This window comes from Peromyscus leucopus, chromosome 16_21 (assembly GCF_004664715.2).
Source record: "Peromyscus leucopus breed LL Stock chromosome 16_21, UCI_PerLeu_2.1, whole genome shotgun sequence".
NCBI classification, from domain to species: domain Eukaryota; kingdom Metazoa; phylum Chordata; class Mammalia; order Rodentia; family Cricetidae; genus Peromyscus; species Peromyscus leucopus.
The window spans coordinates 955,136-979,159 of NC_051084.1; the positions used below are offsets into that span (position 1 = coordinate 955,136).

The following is a 24,024-nucleotide window of genomic DNA, read 5'->3' on the forward strand; positions in this document are numbered from 1 at the left end:
TTTGGGGAGGTTGGGGAATACCTTGCCTGTATGGAAGAAGTGGATGGCTCAGTGGAGTGGGTTCAAGTGGTCCTTGAGAGCTGTGTCTTGTCCTCACTACTTCCTGGTGTCTGGTGTGGCTTCTGTCTGCTTCCTACCCATCAGAAAGTGAAGATGATCCTCTGCCTCCTCTGTCTTTCCTTCTCAGGGCCTGCCTAGGGTGGAATTTTCTTCTTTTTTATTATTAAATTTTATTCATTTATTTTACATACCCACCACAGTTTCCCTCTCTCATCTCCTCCCATTCCCTCACATATACACCACCTTTCTAACTGACCCCACTCCTCAGAAAGGGTAAGGCCTCCCATGGGAGTCAACAAAGCATGGCATATCAGGTTGAGGCAGGACCAAGCTCCTATCCCCTGCATCAGGGCTGAGGGAGGCATTCCACCATAGGGAGTGGGTTCCACAAAGCCAGCTCATGTGCCAGGGACAGGTCCTGGTCCCACCGCTAGGGGCCCCACAAACAGGCCAAGCTACACAACTGCCTAGGGTGGGAATCTTGCTATACCCTCTGACCCCTTTTAAACAATACTGGGAAAGCCACCACCCAGCAACCTATGCACCCATTTATAATTAAAAGATGACGCTTCAAAATGTCACTGGAGACGTTTCCCACTATCACTTATCTACTGAACTGTCTGATCCCTGGATCTGGCAAGCTCTGAGTCTCATCATGGTAACAATACTTACAACATGCCCTGAGCTGTGTTATTTAATAAGAGGGTTGATTTTAATAATCTAACCCACCCTTCCTCAGGGTAAATCTGGTTAGTCGTAATCCAAGGTGAAATAAACACCCTTGAAAACTCATGATTCCTGAGGTCAAGGATCAGCTCCATGAAATGAGTTGTTGGGTGATATTTTAGCTATATCATAAAAGTACAATATGTCCTCAGAATATATCTTTATGTTGTTCAATCAAGACTTTGAGAATATAAAGCTTTCAGTTCTATTTACCTCTCTGATAATTTGATGCTAAGAGTCATAGAGATTCCTACAGTGTTCAGTCATAAAGTAAATAGATCACAGACTATCAGAGGTAGGAGATTCTTTTCCCTTCATGAAGGTCTGTGGCTTCTGCTATTTTGGTGATGTGGTTCTTCCATAGTGTTTTCAAAATTATGGACACACTCTCACACACTTTACACATAATTTTAGTTGTTTAAATATTCCTATGAAGACATACATGATCTTTCTCAGTCATCTGTGAAAGCCCATTAATAAAATCTCCGATGAAGAAAGAGTTACCTTTAGGAATTAGCTGTGAAGTTTACTCCTTACAACATGAACATGCAGTAAATGCTACATACATTCATTTAGCAATTACTCCAAACCTAGTTTTATCTAGTTCAAGCTCCTATACACTGATTCTGTAATACATTCCATCTTCATCTTCATCAAGAATCTTACCCTACCTGTTCCCCACCAGAGTATGTAATGGTCCAAGGTCTCACAAAGTACGTCACTAGGGGAGTTTATACCATTTAAACTTGGTGTGCCACAGGCCTGTCTCTCTTTCTTTATACTTTTAATTAAAATTTTAAAATTAAAATATAGCTATATCACTTTCCCCTTCCCTGTTCCTTCCCTCTAATCCTTCTCATGTCTTCTCCCCCAACTCCTCCCATATCCTCCCCCACTTCTTCTCAAATTGATGACATCTATTATTGTTACACACACACACACACACACACACACACACACATACACACACACACACACATACACACATGCGCACACACAAATATACAAATACAACCTGACAAGACCACTTAGTGTTGGTTTGTATATGTATGATTTTAGAGCTGACACTCTGTATTGGGTATCCATTTGAGGGCTCATCCCAGCGAGAAGCTAATTCTCCAATGAGCAATACATATGTGTATGTGCATACAAATATATGTAAGTGTTATGTAAGTGTGCATCTCTCTCTTTACACACACACACACACACACACACACACACACACACACACACACACACACCTTACATGAGATTATGCTAGTTGGCTTGACAATGCTCCCATAAAAGCCAGGGGCTATTTAATAATGAACTACAGCCTTGTCTCTATAAGGCATCCAATTTTCTGGTTGCCTTGTCAAATTAGATTAGATGAGCTTTAAAACTTCCCTATGGAACATTCTGCCACATCAATACTGTTGAGCCACCACATCAGAGATATTGCCAACACTTGGAGAAAGTAACCATATATAAAGTTGTTGTCTGTTCTACAGGCTGACTCTGAATATTTCAGATATTTATATAATACAGTTTGATTATAGTCATTTCTCTTCCTCACGTGGTGCCCTCCAGACTGGAATATAATTAATTTCAGTAATTTTTCTTTCCCCTTTATTCCCTCCAAACCTTTGCATATAATTCTCCTTACTCTCATGTAAACCCATGGCCCCCTTTTCCATCAATTGTCATTGTATGCAGATACATATATGCAAATTTCCTAAATAGTACCTGTTCAGTCTGTATAATGCTCCTTATATGTGTGTTTTCAGGGCTGATCATATGGCACTGGGCAGCTAATTATTCACAGATTTAATCAGTGGCCTATAGTTCTTTTTGTAGGGTTGAGGCTTCATGACTTTCCCCCCTCCATTTCGGCATGTCCATTGGTATCATCCTTGTTTAGTGTCCATTTGGGCTGTCATGCTGATGAGACTTTGTGGGTGTAGCTTCTTGAAGACACAGTCTCACAACAAACTCCCCGATCCTCTATCTTTTACAATCTCTCCACCCCCTCTTCTGAAATGTTCCCTAAGCATTAGGTACAGGAGTGTTTTGTAGATGTATCCAATGGGACTAAGCTCTATAACTCTGCATTCTGGTTGGTTTTTTTTTTTTCTGTCGTAGTCTCTGTCTTTTGCAAAGATAAGTTTCCTTGAGAAGGGGTAGTTACTACACTAATCTGTGGGTATAAGGACAATGTTTATAAATTATGGGTAGGGGTTATACTAGTCTAGAAAATTAGTTATAAATTCTCCCCCAATAACTATGACTTCTTTAGCAATGAGTAGTGAGCTAGGTTTTCAGTACCAGACATTGTTTCCCTCCTGTAGGGCAGATATTAAGTCCAATTAAGAGCTGTTGGTTACCAAGTGTGTGTGTGTCACTACTGTACCCTTAAAGTTAGTGTACCATGCTGTTCAGTGTTGTGGTATCATAGCTGGGTAGGACTGCTGATTGCATTTTTCCTTTGGAAGCTTTTATGGTACCTTTGGTATTATGAAAGCTAGTCCTCAGGGAGGGAACCTCCAGTTCCAGCTCAGGGGTCTCTGGTCCAGTTTCTGAAGTTCATGGTGAGTTCTGTATTAGGAACTTACCTTCCACTTCTGTGGGGGTAACCAAGGACAATAGCAATAGGATGTATGTTTTGGCAATACATCCAACCCTGTCCAACAACTCAAATGAGGGCTTCTCATGTCTGGTATTAAGATTTTTTTATATATGGTCTTTGGCTCTTGGAGAGAGTACCAGACAAGAAAAGTTCTTAAAAAAAAAAATAACCCACTTAGTCCAATCAACACTTCCTTCATGCTTGTGGGTATGGGCATAGAAGGAAGGTCAGGGGGTCTTTAGGATCTAGAAGTAGAAGGCATTAGGCACCAAGCCTCTGTGGAGAGGTCCTACCAGAATGTGGGTGAGTAGTGGGCAGCCATTCCAGCTTTGATCTGGAAGTTCCAATCCCCATTGAGGCTTCAGTAACTGTCATGCCTACAAGGCGGGCCAAGAGAGGACCCTGAAGACCCAAGATCTGGATGTGACGGCTCTCTTGGTTCCTGGATCCTGGACGCTGGAGGTAGACCGACCAGAGTTCTCCAGAGAACACCACCGGACTGTACTACACCTTTTCCAGAACCTTTAACCAATCCCTTCACTTGTAAGTTACCCCACAAAATAAACCTCCCTTTTAACTACTTGGAGGGGCCTTAATAATTTCACCAGTATGGGTGGGTCTTTGGAGTCTGGATAAAGGTTTATGAACTGGGACTCACCTTCCGAGGAGGAGCCACTGCTCATTTGTGCTGTTTCTGGCAACTGGATGGTGAGAGCATGAGAAAGCCAAAGTTGGACCAGCTGCTTCTACTAAACTTGTCAGCCACTCCTTGGATCAAAACCCATTGCTTGGGGGACAGATATAAACAGGAATGAAAAAGAACCATTTTTTTCTGATCCAATCTACCAGAACACTTCTAGTGCCCTTGATGACAAAAACCTCACAGGAGGTAAGATGGCAAAGGACAAATAGGGTGTGCAGATCATAGAGCCTGCATCACAAAGTATCACATAGGCTGACATGAACACCAGAGGCAACCGCTGAATGATTAGCCTCTGATAACTATGTGGAAAGCTTTTTGTATGCATTCTTTACATTAATCCTCTCAACGGCATTATACATATGCATAATAACATGGTAAACCTAACCTTCAGTGACATAAACAACAGCTAAAATGAGGAAGATTAAACCCCCTGGGGTCAAACTGCTAAGTAGCTAGCTGACTATTATAACCAAGGTCTGTATGATTTAAAGACCACAGCTATCTTAATTACTTTTCCTGTTGCTAGGATAAAATACCCTGAGGAAGGAAGCATCGATTTCGGCTCACACTTTGAAGCTTCTGTCTGTCATGGCAGCACAGTTGTAGTGGCGTGAGTCTGAACTAGTCACACCCAGCCCCAGTCAAGAGACATCAGGGAAGTGCTGCTGATTTAGTTACATTTCTCTTTTGAATTCTTTCCAGGATCCAAGCCCAGAGAATGACACTACCCACTTAAGGTGAGTCTTCCCACCTCCATTCACCTAATCAACTCAATCTCTCACAGGCTAGCCCAGAGGTTAACCTAAGCAAGATAATCCTCCACAGGCTTATCCAAAGGTTTATCTATGTGAAGAGTCTAGATCCTGTCAGTATGACAATCAATATTAACCTCCACAATCATCCTTTCAAAAAAGACTCTGAGCTACCACCTGAATATTAGAGCTGAAATCTAAAAATCCCATGCAATCTGAAATTCTAGATTGCTACAGTTTGCATCTGGTTTTCACCCCCTGAAACTCATTTTGTCACTTAATGCTTGTTGTGAAGTACTCATAGGATTGAAACTTCATCTGACTGTGGTGGTTGGTCACCTCTGGCAGCTGCTGAGAGTTAGAGATCATCATCAGGTAGAACTCACATGGTTGAATGTGGAAGCTTTATAAGAAGAGAGAGAAAGCTCAGACAATCTCAACAAGCATAGCTTTTCTTTCTCAGTGTGTGGTAGGTGCTGGGCACTACTTGGGACTCTGCCGGCAAGAAGATCATCACCAGATACAGATCCCTGGCTTTGAATCTCCGTAGCTGTGAATCATTCCAAGTCTCATTTTGGCAAACTTACTCAGTTTGAAGTATTGTGTTATAAGCTACAGAGAATGGATTAATGTAATGATAAAAATCTAAAAATATGTGTATCATGCTAACCTAAATAAGCAGCAAATTGTCAAAGTCATTTGTCTAGCATAGAAAGGATTCAAGTATTTTAGTGTACTACAATCATAATTTTAATAAACAATGTGATAGAGCTGCCAAAAAAAATAGGATCGTTTTCTGTAGTGTACAAAGCAAGGAAGGGAATAACTCATCTCTAATCTGCAGTGGTCATGCTACAATTGGATTTAAGATTTATTTTTAACTGGGCTATTTTACTATTAGAGGAACTTCCCCAAACTGAATTTACTGAGATAAAGGTGAATATAATGTTGGGAATTAAATGCTGTGCCACCATCCTGCTCAGCCCACCTCAGATGGCTTCAGTGTTCAAGTGATAATGCTCCTTCCCCCGACGGGGCTCATTGTCTCAACCTGGCAACCCATTCATTATCTACATGCAGCAGTATGGCCTTTCCAAAATGTAAATGTGCTTTTATCACACTTATGTCTGGCTGCAGTTTGTCCCTAAGTCCCTGCAATGATGTCAAAAATCATCACATGTCTTCAAAGTCCCTGGGTTCTCATGCCCCTTTACACTTTTTGATTCACTGTACAGGCACTTCTGTGTTCTATATGTCCCCACCCCCAACATCTATATGCTGTTGATGTTTACCTCTGGATATTCTGTTCCCTTATTGATTGACTTGTCTGCTTGCAACTTACTTTTTCACATTTCCTCTGTGTCCACCCTCTGCAGGCTCCTTCCCGCTTATTCTCATGGGGGTCAAGCCAGTCTTCATTTTATCTGAAAAGCCTCCTTGGAAGCCTCTTCTGCAGAGTTATGGATTTTATTCTCCTTTCAGCTTTGATAACACCATGAGTTTCCCCTGTCTCAGCAAACACTACATCATGTCTGTAATTACTGTTCATGTTAGAGACCTATGTATAAACAAGGAGAGTTTTCTTTCCAACTCATCTGTTTGCAGTTCCAAATAGAGTAGTCAGTTCAAAATTGTGTCATGAAAGAATTCATTCTTGAATAAAACTTATAAACAGTTTGAATGGAATACAGGTATTTCCAGTGGGAACATGGAAACCATTTTAGATTATACAACAATGTGAACAGATATTTTGGCCAGATATTGAAATTAAAAACAATGGGTAGAAATGAATAGAAAGAATGTTTTAATTCAACAACAGAACTTAATATAATTAGAAAAATTTGAAATTGTGACATGTTGGTTTTAGGAAGAAGGGTGATCTCTGTAAGGAAACTACTCAAGTTGAATGGCAGGATTAGTACGAGACATCGCTGAAAGTTTTCTACAGAGCAGCTGTGTTGAGAAAGATTATGTAACTTACTGTGTGGGGTTTGAAAGAGGTAACATCTCAATCTATTATTACTGTGCTGTGACAGTTAGATTTATTTGTTAATTTGACACAACCTAGAATCACCTAGGATGAGAATCTTGTCTCCATGAGGTTAGCCTGTCAGCATGTCTGAGGGGAATTGTTTTATTAAGTTAATCGGTGTAGGAAGAGCCAGCCCACTATGAGTGGCACCACACTCTAGGCAAAGAATTCTGATCTGCATAAGCAAGTAACCATCGAGCTGAGCATAGGAAGAAAGCTGGTGACTATCCAAACATTTATTCTCTGTGTGGTTGGATGTGATATAAGCAGCTGCCTAAAGTTTCTGCATCGACTTTTCTAAGATGGACTGTAACCTGCAACTGTAAAACAAATAAATCCATTTCCCTTATCAGTTGCATTTCTTTTCAGGATATTTTTATCACAGTAATTGCAATGAAACTAGAATACCACTATTATTGCTTGGATGCGAGCCATCCCATGTGTCAAATGCGTGGTCCCCAGACATTGAGGTTATCAAGACATGATTCGATCATAAGGGGGCTAATTTGGATTAATTAGTTGATTTCATAGCTTGGTGGGATATTGTATGAGGTAGTTGAAGTATGACACTAAGTCAGACCTTGGAAAGATTCATCTTTCCTGACCCTTCCTCTCATTGTCATTCTGTGTCTTGGCTCCAGCAGACAAGTAGACTCCTGCCACAAGCTTTTAAAGTTGTGATGCAGGCCCAAAGCAGTGGAGATGCTTGCTGTAGACTGAATCATAAGCCAAAATAAATTGGTTGTTCATCTTGGGCATTTTACCATAGCAACAGAAGATTGTCCTCCAGTATTTATCAAGGGTGTTCTTAGTCCTGAGTATGAGGGTGCATGCTTGTAATGCCAGAACTCGGGAAGCTAAGACAAGAGAACTGTTGGTTGGACCTACATAGTGGGGCCCTGTTACAGAACAAAACAAAACAAACAAACAAACAAACAAACAAACAAACAAAGGGTTTTTAAAGAAATTAGTACTGTTCAATATTTGATCCTCCACATCTCTGCGTCTGTCCTATCTGTCCCTTATACATGAATACACACTGGAATAAGCACAGACATAGAAATATAAGTGAGAATCCTAACAGTGGGGCTATCATGTCTCAGGGTATCAGAAATCTATCACTTGTTGGCTACACTGCATGGATCCCCCTATTTACCTCTTTCATATTAGAGTGGGCAGGATGAATTTAATGTCCATCATTCTTCCATCCAATTGGAAAGTGGGTAATGTCATAATATTTAACACATTTGAATTCACTTCTGTATTTTCCTTTTTACAGGAACAAGAACATTGAGCATATAGCTACAGATAGAAAAGGTACACCAAGAAGTCACAGGGGTGCTGCATCCCAATAGCTTCACTGGGAGGGCATTATAGGGCCATTCACTTTGGGTGAGCATTGCACTTTAAGGCTAGCATGTAAGATAGCATGAGATGAGATCTAAGTTCATGATATTTAAAATCTGCACTTCTTGTGGAAATAAAATTAGTGTAAATGTTAACACTACTGAAGGCTTCAACCACCTGCTAGGTTCACCCTAGCATCACTTTAGGTAGGAATCTTTTTTTATTACATGAAGATCTTGAAGCAGCAGAGTTCTTTTAGGTATGTTGTTATTCTCTTTAGTGCTGCCTTTCTTACCACATTAATCTTTGTTGCAGTTTTGATGTCATTTCTACATTGAAGTCAGCAAGCCTGGTTAACGCAAGAACAGTGAACTATGAACCTCCTGAATGAGTAGTATTCAACTCTGGCAGCCATGTTCTTTAGAGGGAAAAATGGACTTCGTGTTGGTTTGGCTAGTTGTTAAATGCTTCAGTGAAGGTACAACAAATGGCCCTCATGATATACTAAACACCAAACAAATGTTTGTAGTTATAATTGGTATGCAAAGAGATCATAACATATGATCATGTGTGAAGCCCAGTGTTTTGGTCTCAAAGTTCATCTTGCAGCAAAAATGTTGGACCTTGGATCTTTGAGATAAATTCATCAGCTAAAGGTACTGCTATTATGCCCAACAGGAAAAGAACAAGGGCTAAGTATAGAATATATATATATAAATTAAAATTGTTCTTTGACAGTCTTACACATATATGTAGCACATTCTGATTCCTCTCACCATTCTGCCCTCTTTTAACTCCCTCCAATCCTCATTATCCCTCTTTCCTTCCTTCGTCCTTTCTACAAGTCCCTTTCTCACATTTCAATCTTTTCACTTGGCTTTATAACCAAGATACCAGGTCATCTGTATGACCACAGGTTTGGCATTATCTGCAGAAGCCTAGTAGGTTCATCAGTGAGTACTCAACAAGACAATGGCCATCCCTCCCCCAGACTCTGTCAGTAAACAGAGTCTGTAGTAGTTCTCACAGTTTTGGAGACAAGAATGCCAAGGTCTAAGTGACATCATGTTGGTTTCTGACATAGTTTGTCTCAGTGTTCTCTTCTTTCTATACCTTTGCATGGTAGCTGGATTGTGCAGAGTTAGCTACATCCTTCCAAGGAGAGAAGACACTAGCAAAACTTTGAAATATGTGAAGATTTAGTAAGTTCTCCTGATCGAACTTTTTGCTGCCTCAATTTATAGATTAAAAAACAAAAAGAAAACACAACAACAACCAAACAACACTAAGACTCAGGGCCAGCAAAGTTTAATTGAATTTTCTAACATCACAGAGCTAATTAATGTTAAAGGTAATATTCAAACTCAGGTCCATTGCAACCTAATTGAAATCTCTTTTCTCCTGGACTGCCAACATTGACAGGTCTTTCTTTCTGTGAGTTACTCATTAACATTGTTCCTGGTTGGGAACCTCCATCACCCCAATTATTGTGTTTCTGAAACTTTTTTCCAAGTCTGATTCAGATCATGTTAAGTCATTTTAGGATTTTATAAACTCGATTTTCAGAACTTCAGATGAACCTTCTAGGTACCATATTGTGGCATCAAAAGTTTTAAGATCCCACAGTTCCCCAACAAACCAGTCTAGTATGGACTGGTGCTTGAGAAATGGACTAGATTTTCTTTTATGTTCTTCATGGGTTGACTATTTAATACCCACACAGGGACACATTCACAGGTCTCATGGGGTTGGTGCTAGAGGCAGGATTCCAGGCAGGACCATTAGCCCCTTGTTTATCTTGGAAACAGCTGTAAATCTCCAAGGACCTTCAGCTAGGACTGAGCAGTGATGTTCAACCATGATCCCCTGAACTAGAGCCCAGCAGAACTGGAAACAGTAATGCTGTGGTGCTCCAGCCCCTCTCTGCCTGTGTCCACTTCATTCCCAGGAGTGTTCCTGATTGGAAAATGGGGATGATCGAGTTTAACTCCAGTTTCTGAAAGACATGGAGACAGGACTGGGCTTAAAACCTGTATCTCTTCCCTTTTTCTTCTCAGACCTTGGAATCAAAACATGTATGCATTTCCAATTTCACTTTCATAGAATTTATAGATACTTGGTTTCTCAACTTTAAGAAACAAGGTGGAAACATGGACAATGGAAGCCAAGTTGTGAGTAGGAGCAAAGAGGCAAACCAGATTAAAGAAACTAGTTAAAATCCTGGAGGAACTCTGCTGGCTAGGTATAACGATGTTTGAAAATGCTATGCAGGCTGCTGGGGGAGAAAGGTCATTGATAGTCTTAGCTTTCTGGGAACCCTGTCAGTTACACTTCCAACATAGAAGGCAAAGCAAGATGTATCCAGTGAGGCAACAGTGGCAGGGCTACTGTCTTAGTTAGAATTTTTATTACTGTGATGAAGCACCATGACCAAAAGCAACTTGTGGAGGAAAAGGTTTATTTCATCTTATGTCTTGTAGTCCTTCACACAGAGAAGTCAGGGCAGGGATCCAGAGGCAGGAACTGATGCAGAAGCCATGGGAGAGTAATGATTATGGATTTGCTCCTCATGTTTTTTTTTTTCCTCAACTTACTTTCTTATGGATCCCAGGACCCCCAGCTCAGGAGTGGCCTTACTCACAATGGACAGAGCCCTCCCACACCCATCAGTGATTGAGAATATGTTCTACAGACTTGCCTATGACCCAATCTGGTGAGAGCAATTTCTCAGTTGAGATTTTCTTCTAAAATGATCCTAGCCTGTGTCAAGTTGACCTAAAAACTTGCCAGTACAACTTTTGTGTGGGTGAGCAGCTGTTTTCTGATTGGAATTTAGGCAGGGTCCACAAGAAGAATTCATGTTTGCTCCTCTAATGCCGACCCAAAGCCCATGGCCAGGGAGGGCATAGGCCCTAAGGGGAACCTACTATTGTTGATTGTTTTCTATTGACACTATGTCAAACTAACTCCTGAATGATTATGTTTATACACATACAGTAGTGCTGTTCTCAACCTTGAGCAGAGAAACTTCTGTTTGCAGTGAGTGATGGCTGGTACAGAGACACACAACAGGTCAAAGTTTAAGAGTAAGTGACTACTGAGTGCTCAGCCTTAAAGGAAACCTCTATACCACCCCTCTCTAAGGGGCAACACTGAAGATGGGGAAGAAAGCCAGAGGATGGGAAGAAATACTCTACAAACTGTCCTCTGGACATGACATGTGTGATACACCCTAAACTCACAGCAGCAACGACTCCCTGGACAAAACCTTCACAAGATCCATCAGCATTCCATCATGACTAGAGGATGGACTCAGAGAACACACACCTCCCTGAAGAGTGATGGACATTTAATGGTTGCCAATGGAAGGGGAACTTGTAGCCACTGGTAAGTTGCCCTTGCCCAACTAAATAACCCTCACCCATGCTCATGAAGGTGACCCTGATTAAATCCAGTGGGCCACAAACAAAGGCATGAAGGTAAGAGGGAAATTTACTAGTAAGAAAAGGGGGTTCAGTAGAAGGAGGAAGGAGCTAGGAGAGGAAAACGGGAGGATAAGGTTAATATATAATATGTATGAAATAGTTGAAGAGTAAATAGAAAAATACACTGGAGGAAAAAGTAAAACAATTGTGTAAAAAAAGATTGCTGGATTATTTCCTGTTGAGTCACTATTGGAGTCCTTTGCTACCCTACTGCCAATATACACACACTAGAAATAGCAATGATGTCTGCTTGTCTGTTTGCTTCTTGTCTGCTGCTTTGTGTTTTTCTAAATATAAATTAGTTGTTGGGCAGCATTGTCCAAATGACTCTCAGAACATTAGAGGCTCTTGTTGTTGTCCTTGGTTGCCCCCCAGAGGTGGAAGGTAAGTCTCTATTGCTGAAGACATCACAAACTTCAGATGCAGGGCCCAGAGGTCCCTGATCTGAAACTGACCTGAAATCCTCCTCCCTGAGGACCAGCTTTCATGGTACCAGGAGGTACTATGCTTCCAAAAGGAGGGGAGAAACCAGCAGTCCTACTCAGCTATGTTGCTTATGAACTGCAAAAATAACCAGCATGGCAAGATAACCCTAAGGGTGCAGTAGAGGAACACATACCTTAGTGGCAACCAACAACTCTCTAATTGGATTTAAGACCTGCTCAACAAGAGGGAAACCATGCCTGGTATTGGAAACATGGCTAACTACCCAGGGCTAGTGAAGTTACAGATCTTAGAGGAGAACCTACAACAGCCGTACGAAGTCAGCACAATTCCAACTATATTCTACATATTTGTCATTATACCCGCAGAAGAGCATAGCTCTCATTACTCACCAAGGAAACTTCTCTTTGCAAGAGACAAGAGACCATTACGGAAAACCACACTGGTCCTCAGGGATACATCTATCAAACAAGGCCCAAACCTAAGGTTCATGGTTCACTGTGCAAGAGAGAGTGGACACAGTGTAACTGCGAGTTAGACAGAGAATTTGATATGAGATTGTGTCTTCCAGGAAGGTCAGAAGCTACGCCCATAAAATCTTATAAACATGACTACCTAAACATGAGCTGAAGAAGTACAATAAATAAATAAATAAATAAATAAATAAATAAATAAATAAATAAACAAAAAAATCCCATCCATTCTAATGTGGATGGGAAAAATACCACAAAGCCTCAGCCTTACAGAAAGAACTACAGACAAGTAAGCAATGCTGATAGCAGAAATAGTCTTCCCCAGAGGAACGTATACCAGTTGGTTATCTAATACCACATGGTCTACCCTGAAAATATACTGACAAGTAACATATGAACAGGTTGTTTTTTATATATTTATGCATGTATATTTTAACAAATGTATTACATACATGTATGCAACTAATAAAAAATAGGACATGAGTTTAAAAGAGAGCATGAAGGGGTATATGGAAGGTTTTGGAGGGAAAACAGGAAATGGGAAAATAATGCAATTATTTTTAAATTCAAAATATAAGAAATTTTAAAAATTAAATTGGATCAATCTATGTTGACTTCTGCAGCATCAAAAAGTGGAGGCCTTATTTATTCACATTTCTCAATAACTTGGCAACAGTAGCAATGTTATACTTGGACAAATATCAGCGATGTGCCAGGAACTACCTAAATCCTATAAGTCACCTTAAAGGACAATGTCTAGATATTTATAATGATCTCATCTCTCAGCTGAGCAAGTGGATCTCAGAGAGGCTAAATCAGCCTGCCTGAGGCCACACAGCAGGCAGTTGAGTGTTGGGACTCTGATACCAAAGAACTTCTTGGGACTACTACTAAAATTAGAGCTGAGGCAAAGTCATGCCCCGAACCGCCCACCCCTGATCGCTGCTTGCTCTCCACTTGCAGCTCCAAGGGTGGTCATCATGATTATAATCTTGGAGCTGCATCAAAGATACAGTGGCCCTGTGGATTCAACTGCAGGTTGGGAAAAGCAAATAAAGCAAGTGTTCATTTTCAGCCTTTATGGGGATCTTTTCATCTTCAAAGTCCTTTGTGAATAGTAAACAATTAATCCTGCTGGAAGCACTAGGCACCTGGGAAGGCGAAGTTTCCATTAATGTTGAAAAATTCCTATTGCTGTTGGGAGCTTTTGCCTTTCAGACCTGCTTCTAAAGCCAGGAAGGTTTTCCATAGACACAAAGCACACTTCCAATTCCGTGTTTCTCACAGGTGGATGCAGGAGCTTTGAGACCTCCAAGCACGATGCTTTTCAAGTATCTTTGAGGAGTTATAAAGCTTTGCAGGGTTTGCTCCCTGAACACTCGTGCTCAGACACACATGCATGCACAAATGCACACACATTCACACTTTTATGCACATGCCCATAAATTCATAGTTTTAATGAGAAATCATAGAACTTGATGGTAGGCCTGTGTATCAACCCGTGGGTACTAACCTAGCAAATGTCACAGAGAGAAGACTTTCCTATTACAACTAAAGTCATAACTATGTTGCTGGCTCTGTGGTGCACTGGGCCAGCACACTTGCTTGCTAACTGAAAAATTGATCACTCAAATTCCATTCAAGGGACAATTCAATTGATCAGGACATACTGTGTGTACTGTCCTTCAGGACTATGTTATTCTTTTGTGACTATCAGGACAACTTGTGCTGAACACATCTGCTGAATATCATCCAGCTACTTGTTAAAAATCACAAGTCAGCAAGCTGAGATTGTCATCCAGGAGTTCTAGAAGATGTCTGAAAACATAAAAAATAGTAAGTAAATAAATAAATGTGTATTTATATATATTTAGTTTTACTGGTGTGTGTGTGTGTGTGTGTGTGTGTGTATGTGTGTATGTGTGTGTGAGAGAGAGACAGACAGACAGACAGATAGACATTTGGGTGTCTTGCTTAAATTAGGTAAGTATTTTGACACTTGCAGTAAAAAGCACCATAATGACATAACATTAATTCACAGACATAAATGAAATAATGGGGACAGAAAACGCTAGTCTGCACTTACTATTTCTGTTGTGACACATGTAAGATATGGGATAATATATGTCCTTATATATTCCCACAAACCTCCCCTGCCACAACACCTCCATGATACTCAACTTGGTGAGTGTAGGCTTTATAAAATTTACTACACCATTCATCTGTATAACACACACATGCTGAGGACATTAAGGCTTTATAAAGTTTATGTTCTATTTAAAGACAGAATTTTAAAATGAATAGTAGCTGTTAAATCCATAGTGGCAGGCCTAATGAAAGTTCATGAAAGAGACCATTCCTGAAAACATTTTTAGTAGCTGTGAGCAGGAAAGGCATCAGAGAGGAAAAGACATGTGAGTTGTTTTTTTTTAAGTTTGGGAGGAATTTACTCTACAGTTAAAAAGTTATAGGGAATCGTGAAGACGGAAGACATCCAAAACCATAAAGGTGGGAGATACTGGGGAATGCAAACATGTACTAAGGAGGGAAGCACAGAGCAGGAGCTGGAAGGAGGGATTCTTCACCAAAACGTATTGGACTTTTACACAGTAGCCATGAATGATGACGAAGAGGAGCCCAGGACACATCCTTCTAGCTGCTTGGGGTCATTGTAATGAAATACTTTGTGCTTGCTCAGCTGGTTTCTCAGATAACAAACCTTGTAGAACCTGGATTATTCCTGGGAAAGCTTGACTCTGGCTATATATATTGTGTGTCACTCAGAGATAGCCCTTCCCATCTGAACTCCTGAGCTAATTTGTAGACACCTTCTGTTGCTAACAGTTTATTTTATTCCAGCCCTCTTTACCTTATGCTACTTTGCTTTGGACTAATTATTCTTTAAGCTTTCATGCAACCTCCCTTTCCCCTACTAATTTACAGATCTGATGATGAATTTTGAACCTATTTTTAAAGATTTATTCTATTTTTATTTGTGTGTGTATATGCTCTGTGAGGTGTGTGTGTGTGTGTGTGTGTGTGTGTGTGTATGTGCAGGAGTTCCTGCAGAAGGTTAAAAAGGTGTCAGTTCCCTTGAAGCTGGACAGTAATTTAGCACAGAGAAAATCTGAAGGCTATGAGATGAGATGGAAGGTCATTATAGAAATGTAAGTGGAGATGTGAGCATTGTGAGTGGCGTGGGAGGAAGAGGATGGTCTGGGCCAGGAGCCACCGTACATGTGAGATGGACTGAACAAAGGCAGTGTGGGGTAGAGTGTATAAAAAATCAGTCAGAATATGTTGTGACTGATGCTTTGGCATGTAAAATCTTAAGCTACATTTGGAATTTAATTTCTAGACTCAGTAAATTTACAATTTGCTGCCTCGGCCCATCCCTCACTCCTATGCTCACTGAAACAGTTGAATAATTAAATCCTGAAATGCTTTTAGGATATGCTTTGTTGTTGAAACACATCTGCTACACGTTGGGGGAGCCCTTCCCAGCAGATGTTCTTTTCCTTTGGCTGGTTTGTTTATCTATGGAAATGAGTATCTTTACCATCCTCCCTGCTAGGTTTAATAAAAAAAAAAATCCTTCCCCCACTCCTCTGCTTCACTTTGCCCTTCACGGTCTTTTATCAAAACTTTAAAGATATATGCTGTGCAGCTAATTATTTTCCCCTCACTGCAGAGTGTTGACGCAAGAGAAGGTTAGCCCTGGCTCTGAACAGAACACACTGGGACTCATTTGCACACAGTACTCTCTTGCCTGAAAAATCAGAGTGTATATAGTGGAAACCAGGACCCACCGGGACTATGGGCTCTCTCAGTAGTCAAATGCAATACAATCTCTTCTTTGAGAAATCAACCAAATACAGTTAAAGTATGACCTACCAATTAAAAAGGAAGACAGAGAAAATAACAACAACAACAACCAAAAGAAAAATGAGTTTGTAGAATTTGATAATAAGGAAAAAAAAAGTGTTTGTTCTTTAATGCAGTTTGGGCAAGATTAGGTGTTAAGAGAAGCAAGCTGGCACACAATCTTCGATAGGCTCCTCATAAAGATCACAGCCACAGGGAGAGACTTAGTAAACATCAGGAAATGCTAATAGTCTCTGAATTTACTGGGACCCCTTGGTTAAAGGTCCCTAGGGAACCTGTAAGAGAGACATTTTCTTTTAGATTCTGCACAGAGATAGCCAAAATTATATTGACTCAGTAAAAGGACATAAGCAAGTCACCTTTGAAATACAGACAAGTGAGGAAGAAATTTTAATTAAGTCAGGTACGTTAATATGCAGCACCATGAGAAGTCATGAGGGATATTTTTAAATCACCTGCAAACGTCATAATATTAAAGCAGGAAAAGTAGGTTTTGTATAGTAAAGGTGAGGTTAAGTATTTGCTTCCATATGGAGTTACATTTAATGTGATGAAAGACTAAGTAAATGAGATTTTAATTATAGTTTATTTTCCTTAGCATGATTTAACTTGTATTTTGTGGATCAATGTCCTATTAAAGAAGTATTATACTCTAAAAGGAAGCTAGCCTTCTTTTTGTTCCTAGAGGAAGAAAATATTTTTCCTTCCACCTTAACGTTTGTAGAATATTTCCCCCCATGCTTGAAATTCATGTTCTTGCTAGGATGTGTCTGCAGGTAAATCTGTTTGTGACTTGCTGATCAATCATGCTTGGCGGCCCCTTCCCATCTGTGTATTTAGGTCTTTGTGTAAGGAAATCTCGTCTCCCAAATCCTCCGTCACTGGCTGCTAAATTTATTGTTTTTCTTTTCTTTTCAGGTAAAGCAGTTAACCAGAAGAAAGCATCAGAGTTGAAATCATAGGCAGTTGTGCTGCCCACTGTGGGTGCTGGAACCAAACCTGGGTCCTCTGCAAGACCAGTACGTGCTCCTGACTGCTAAACTAGCTTTTCAGCGCCTCAACTCTTCTGTCTTCATGCTCCCCCCCCCCACTCTTCTATCCTGATGTGATTTCCCACATTCTTATCACTTCTGCCCCTATCTGCTTTAAACGTTGACTGCACTAGTGCCTCTGTCATGCCTGGGTTCTCTCTCTCCCTCCCTCCGTCCCCCCTCCCCTCTGTCCCCCTCTCCCTTCCTCTTTCTTTCTCACAATCTTGTTTTCTTCCCATTCATTTTTTCCCCAGTCTGCTTTTTCCTTGAGATATCTTACTCATATTTAGCAAATATTTTTTGTAGCTTGTTGAGTATTCCAAATGATATTTATACTTAGTGTGGGGTTACAATATAGCATGTTGAAAACCAATTCTGGTGTTTTCTTGATTCTCTCCACCGAGAGGTAAATGGAACAAATTATCTCTGGGATGTATTTTTCGTAAACTCCCACCCATTTTCCTGATACTGTTTTCTCATCTTCAACAGCTGAGGGCAGGGTGGCAGCAAAGCTCCCAGCTCATGTCCAAAGGTTCATTCTGACTGTAAGTGGCTTAGTTCTATTTAGTTGGGCTTCTCCATCTCTAAGGCACACCTGATAGTATTTTGTCTAATCTCCAGCATTTTTACTGGAGTATGTTAAATTAGATTTAAAATTACTAAGAGACTTCCAAGATTCAAGTCATTTTCAGGAGAAATGAGCATCTGCCCCATTCAGTGCCTTCGTAGGCAGCATGAGGACGGAAGGACAGTGCTATGTTCAGAGCTGCTGGCATGCCAGGTGCCATTTCAAACTGGAAGCCACCCAGCAATTAGCATCTGTTCACTGCTTGGGCCATGGTTGGCAGCCTACATACAAATGAACCTTTGGAATAAAACCAGTTCATAATGCAAAAACTAAACACACTCTTAATTACCTAATTTCTCTCATAATCATCCATATTTTAGTTCTAAACTAAAAATTTGCAACATACAATTGTGAAACAAAAGTACTAGAATTTGGAATTAATTCACATTTTGTAATTGCAAATTGAAGATGAGAGGGTAAAAAACAGGACAAAGCAATAAGAAAATTCCATTCTATGTGTGTTTCTTCTTTACACTAACAGAAAACAACAGGGATCCAACTATGTGCTCAATGAGACAGAGCCATAGCTCAAGAAACAGACCTTTCCCTGCCAACCCAGGGCTGCCTGAATGCAGAAGGCAAAATTCGGCTGCTACTGATATCACCAACTTTGAGTTCAAAAAATGCCAACAGGATTTCTCTCAAACTTCTTGTATGCACATGACTAGGAGACAGAGTTCTGCCTTGGGGTTCTTAACATCTTAATGGGAATGCTTACTCTTACTTATTATGGCCTAGTCTCTTCTTTCTTTGCACTTGGCAATAAGTCATGGTGAGAGATGGTTTAGAGGACAAACAATTAAGATCTCCCCTGCAGCTGACCTTTCTATTCTTCTTTAATGTGCAGTCCTTATCTCCGAATGGGGCATGCAATATGCCATCAAGTTTTTTTTTTTTTTTTTTTTTTTTTTAATGAAAAACACCTAAGTGTAGTATGAATCTTAAAAAGTTCTTATTAATAAGACAAACCTGGGGCCAGTTATTGGGGTGAACACTGGAAGATCAGAGAAACAGAACAAGCTACAGCTAACCTCACCTGGCCAACTTCTCAGCTGGTCTTGTTTCCTCAGACTGGAAGCTTCTGTGTCCTCATCCCAATGGCTCTCAGCTGAACTGTGATGCTAGAAGCCTGAAAGCTTAACCAGTCAAATGTTTCTAGTTTCTGGTCCTCAGGCCTTATATACCTTTCTGCTTTCTACCACCACTCCCTGGGATTAAAGGCTTGCTTTCTGGGATTAAAGGCGTGATGAGTCACCATACCTGTCTGTATCCTTGGACACATGGATTTCTGCCTCTCGAATGCTAGGATTAAAGGCGTGTGCTACCACTGCCTATCCTCTATGTTTAATATTGTGACTTTTCTGTTATCTGACCCCAGATAAGTTTATTAGCATGCACAATATTTTGGGGAACACAATACCACCACACCTAAGTTCCATCAGCCTTATACTGCTGGTACTGCCTCTTTCACTACATTTGCCTTAAAGACTTAAGAATTAATCTTGTTCATGTGGTAGACAGGTAAGAGTGAAGGAAGAACAGATACATCTTTAGAGAGAAAACAGAGACTGCAATTGACTCATAATTCTGCACAGGAATGAAAAGTATCTGATAATCAGGAAGTGTTGATAGAGCTCTTTACCCAGGACCCAATTCTGGACATAAGATGATAATCTTTCTTTAGAATGAACTGGAAATGGGCATGCTGCACACTTAGAACTCCAGTGTTTAGGGCAAGGAGATGGAGAGAGTTTAAGTTTGAGGCTACATTGGGCTACAAAGCAACTTCATGAAAGAGAAAGGAAGGAAGGAAGGAAGGAAGGAAGGAAGGAAGGAAGGAAGGAAGGAAAGAAAGAAGGAAGGAAGATAGAAAGAAGGAATAGAAGGAAAGAAGGAAGGAATAAAAAGAGGAAGAAAGGAAGGAAAGAAAGGAGACTGGAGTGGTGTCCTGGGCACACACTCCCATGTTACATTGATTGTCAAATTGCTGTCAGAAACTGCACAGACTGTGCCCTACATTTATAAAGGAGCTGCTCCCATGACCGTCTTCATGGTTTTATGTAACGCCACTTGCCTGCACTGTGCTTTTTAAAGTTTTATGCAAAATATACTGCCTGTGCTAGTGCCATAAAGGCTCTCCTCTATGCTTTCTGATAGCATTTTCAGGGTTTTCAATTTAAGCGCATGGAGCACTTTTTGTTAGTTTCTGCATGTGTGAGAGAGAAGGTCCAAGTTTCTTCTTCTGAAAGTGTGTATGCAGTTTTCCTAATGAGGGAAGATATTTGCCAACTGCACATCCGAGAGGGATTAATATCTAAAATATGTAGATTGTTGAGTATTCCAAATTTTGAAAACCTTTAGGGTGTGTATTGTAGTTCTGGCTTGGGCATGGCTGCTGCACCCCTGAAAGTGTGCATCATAGGCTCCGGGAACTGGGGATCAGCCATTGCAAAAATAATTGGGACAAATGTCAAGAACCAGCAGGAGTTCGCCTCCACAGTCAAGATGTGAGTCTTTGAAGAAGCAGTGAACGGAAGGGAGCAGACCGACATCATAAATCATGACCACAAAAACGTCAAATACCTTCCAGGACACAAGCTGCCAGAAAATGTGGTTGACGTCCCAAAAATCAATGAGGCAGTGCAGGATGCAGATCTGCTGGTGTTCACCACCTCACACTAGTTCATTCACAAAAATCTGTAATGAGATTATTGGCAGGGTGCCCAAGAAGGCTTTGGGCATTACACACATCAAGGGCATAGACGAGGGCCCAAGAGGGCTGCAGCTCATCTCCGACATCATTAGAGAGAAGACGGTGATGGATGTCAGCTTGCTGATGGGGGCTAATAAAGCTAGCAAGGTGGCTGCTGGGAAGTTTTGTGAGACAACCATCGGCAGCAAAGTCATTCAGAATGGCCTTCTCTTCAAAGAGCTGCTAGAGACCCCCAACTTTTGCATCACTGTGGTGGATGCTGTTGACACTGTGGAACTCTGTGGAGCACTGGAAAACATTGTTGCTATGGGAACCACCTTCTGTGATAGTCTCCACTGTGGGAACAACAGTAAGGCTGCCATCATCTGCCTTGGCCTTATAGAAATGATTGCTTTCACCAGGATCTTCTGCAAGGGCCAGGTGTCCACAGCCACCTTCCTGGTAAGCTGTGGCTTGGCTGACCTCATCGCTACCTGTTACAGAGGCAGTGAGTACAAGGTGGCCACCTTCACCAGGACCGGGAAGACTATTGGAAAATTAGAGAAGGAGGTGCTGAATGGGCAGAAGCTTCAAGGACTCAAGACCTCTGCCTTAGCGTACTGCTTCCTTAAGAAGCTTCTACACAACTCTCCATTGTTCACAGCGGTGTATCAGATCTGCTTTGAAGGCAGACCTACCACAGAGATGCTAACCTGCCTCCAGAGCCATCCTGCGCAGATATGAAGTGCATCTGGCAGATGGCTGGGACAGTTCTGCCTCACCTACATGGGAATGCTTGGAAATCAGGACTTGACAAGCAGATCCATATTTGACTATAATCTTAAATACTGAATATATTTGAATCGCTGCATCTTTCTGTCTTAGTTGTAAGAGACAGTTCATTGGCTATGAGGTATTGGGTAACAGCTAAGCACTCACAAATCTGTGAGTGTGTTTTTCTTTCTCATTGTGTGTGTTTCTAGTATCCGAAACTAGGCATTCTCTCTTTTTTTAAAATTTAATTTAATTTTATTTTACAATACCATTCAATTCTACATAACAGCCACAGAATCCCTTGTTCTCCCCCTTCCTGACCTCCTCCCCTTCCCCCCAGCCCACCTCCCATTCCCACCTCCTCCAGATCAAGGTCGCCCCTGAGGACTGAGATTGACCTGGTAGACTCAGTCCAGGCAGGTCCAGTCCCCTCCTCCCAGATTGAGCCAAGCATCCCTGCATAAGTCCCAGGTTTCAAATAGCTAACTCATGCAATGAGCCCAGGATCTGGTACCACTGCCTAGATGCCTCCCAAACAGACCAAGCCAATCAACTGTCTCACCTATTCAGAGGGCCTGATCCAGTTGGGCACCCCTCAGCCTTTGGTTCATAGTTCATGTGTTTCCATTCGTTTGACTATTTGTCCCTGTGCTTTATCCAACCTTGGTTTCAACAATTCTTGCTCATATAAACCCTCCTCTTTCTCACTAATTAGACTCCTGGCACTCCACTCGGGGCCAAGCCATGGATGTCTGCATCCAGATTCCTCAGTCCTTGGATGGGGTTTCTGGCACACTATTAGGGTGTTTGGCCATTCCATCAGCAGAGTAGGTCAGTCCCGGCTGTCTTTCGACCATTGCCAGCAGTCTTTTGTGGGGGTATCTTTGTGAATTTCTGTGGGCCTCTTTAGCACTTTGTTTCTTCCTTTTCTCATGTGGTCTTCATTTACCATGGTCTCCTATTCCTTGTTCTCCCTCTCTGTTCTTGATCCAGCTGGGATCTCCCGCTCTCTTTCCCTAGACCCTCACCCTTCATTGCTCCCACTCATGTCCAGGTTGTTCATGAAGATCTCAGCCATTTCTCCGTCATTGGGCGATCCTCGTGTCTTTCTTGGGGTCCTGTTTTCCAGGTAGCCTCACTGGTGATGTGAGTAGCAGTCTAGTCATCCTTGTTCCACATCTAGTATCCTCCTATGAGTGAGTACATACCATATTTGTCTTTCTGAGTCTGGGTTACCTCACTCAGGATGATTTTTTCTAGATCCATCTATTTGCCTGCAAACCTCATGATGTCATTATTTTTCTCTGCTGAGTAGTATTCCATTGTGTATATGTGCCATAATTTATTTATCCATTCTTCAGTTGAAGGGCATCTAGGTTGTTTCCAGGTTTTGGCTATTACAAACAATGCTGATATGAACATAGCTGAGCAAGTGCTCTTGTGGTATGATTGAGCATTTCTTGGGTATATGCCCAAGAGTAGTATAGCTGGATCTCGGGGGAGATTGATTCCCAATTGATATTGATTTCCAAAGTGGTTATACAAGCTTGCATTCCTACCAGCAGTGGAGGAGAGTTCCCCTAGTTCCACATCCTCTCCAGCATAAGCTGTCTTCAGTGTTTTTGATCTTAGCCATTCTGACGGGCATAAGGTGGTATCTCAGAGTTGCTTTTATTTGCATTTCCCTGATGATTAGGGATGTTGAGCAATTCCTTAAATGTCTTTCAGCCATTTGAGTTTCCTCTGTTGAGAATTCTCTGTTTAGTTCTGTAGCCCATTTCTTAATTGGACTGTTGGTCATTTTGATGCCTAATTTCTTGAGTTCCTTATATATTTTGGATATCAGTCTTCTGTCAGATGTGGGGTTGGTGAGGATCTTTTCCCATTCTGTAGGCTGTCGCTTTGCCTTGTTGACCGTATCCTTTGCTCTACAAAAGCTTCTCAGTTTCAAGAGGTCCCATTGATTGATTGTTTCTCTCAGTGTCTGTGCTACTGGTCTTATATTTAGGAAGTGATCTCTGATGCCAATGTGTTCAAGACTAATTCGTACTTTCTCTTCTAGCAGGTTCAGAGTAGCTGGATTTATGTCCTTGATCCACTTGGACTTAAGTTTTGTGCATGGTGACAGATATGGATCTATTTGCAGCCTTCTACACGTTGATATTCAGTTATGCCAGCACCATTGGTTGAAGATGCTTTCTTTTTTCCATTGTACACTTTTGGCTTCTTTGTCAAAAATTATATGTTCATAGGTGTGCGGGTTAATGTCAGGGTCTTCAATTCGATTCCATTGGTCCACATGCTGGTTTTTATGCCAATACCAAGCTTTTTTTTTTTTATTACTGTAGCTCTATAGTAGAGCTTGAAGTCAGGGATCGTGATGCCTC

General features: G+C 41.2%; 1 pseudogene; it reads left to right on the top strand.

Moving 5' to 3' along the window:
* The first annotated feature begins 20,559 nt into the window (after positions 1–20,559).
* On the top strand, positions 20,560–21,813 carry LOC114701978 (annotated as a pseudogene).
* Positions 21,814–24,024: the final 2,211 nt, after the last annotated feature.